This window comes from Arachis duranensis, chromosome 1 (assembly GCF_000817695.3).
Source record: "Arachis duranensis cultivar V14167 chromosome 1, aradu.V14167.gnm2.J7QH, whole genome shotgun sequence".
Classification (NCBI taxonomy): Eukaryota; Viridiplantae; Streptophyta; class Magnoliopsida; order Fabales; family Fabaceae; genus Arachis; species Arachis duranensis.
Window position 1 is genome coordinate 56,077,576 of NC_029772.3, and position 1,267 is coordinate 56,078,842.

The 1,267-nt window shown below is 33.4% G+C and overlaps 1 non-coding gene across 1 annotated transcript; it reads left to right on the forward strand.

Moving 5' to 3' along the window:
• The first annotated feature begins 74 nt into the window (after nt 1-74).
• LOC127742775 (small nucleolar RNA R71) lies at nt 75-182 on the forward strand. The gene has a single exon (XR_008004181.1). It is a non-coding gene; the product is annotated as a small nucleolar RNA R71 (small nucleolar RNA).
• Nucleotides 183-1,267: the final 1,085 nt, after the last annotated feature.

A 1,267-nucleotide genomic window follows, 5' to 3' on the forward strand; every position in this document is an offset into this window, starting at 1 on the left:
GTAGAGCTATCCAATGACATCTTGGACAGTTCAGACAGACCATCATAGAAGATACTTATGATGCTCCATTCAGAAAGCATGTCAGAAGGACACTTTTTGATCAATTGTTTGTATCTTTCCCAAGCTTCATAGAGGGATTCACCTTCCTTCTGTCTGAAGGTTTGGACTTCCACTCTAAGCTTACTCTATCTTTGAGGTGGAAAGAACTTTGCCAAGAAGGCATTGACTAGCTTTTCCCAGGAGTTCAGGCTTTCTTTAGGTTGTGAGTCCAACCATATTCTAGCTCTGTCTCTTACAACAAAAGGGAATAGCATAAGTCTGTAGACCTCAGGGTCAACCCCATTGGTCTTAACAGTGTCACAGATTTGCAAGAATTCAGCTAAAAATTGATGAGGATCTTCCAATGGAAGTCCATGGAACTTGCAATTCTGTTGCATTAGCGAAACTAATTGAGGCTTCTCCCATAGAAGTCGGAAGTAGGTGCAGTAAAGTCACCCAGCACCTTCCTTGCATTGTTGGCATTGTTGTTGTTTTCGGCTTCCATGTCTTCTTCTTTGAAGATTTCTGTTAGGTCCTCTACAGAGAGTTGTGCTTTAACTTCTCTTAGTTTTCGCTTCAAGGACCTTTCAGGTTTAGGGTCAGCCTCAACAAGAATATTTTTGTCTTTGCTCCTGCTCATATGAAAGAGAAGAAAACAAGAAAATATGGAATCTTCTATGTCACAGTATAGAGATTCCTTGAGGTGTCAGAGGAATAGAAGGAGGAGGTAGAAGAATTAGGATGTGAGAAGAAGGGAATAATTTTCGAAAATAATTTAAAAGATTTTGAAAAAGAATTTTGAAAATTGATTGATGATTTTCGAAAACTAAGAGTGAGAAAGAAATTAAGTGATTTTTGAAAAAGATTTTGAAATTAGAAATCAAAAAGATATGATTGAAAACTTATTTTGAAAAAGATGTGATTAAAAAGATATGATTGAAAATATATAGTTTTAAAAAGATATGATTGAGAAGATATGATTGAAAAACAATTTAAAAAGATTTGATTTTTAAAATCAATGACTTGGCTAACAAGAAAAGATATGATTCAAACATTAAACCTTTCTCAACAGAAAAGGCAACATACTTGAAATGTTGAATCAAATCATTAATTGTTAGCAAGTATTTTTGAAAATGGAAAGAAATTGATTTTGAAAATATATGATTGAAAAGATATGATTTGAAAAAGATTTGATTTTGAAAAATTATGAAAACTTGAAAAAAATTTG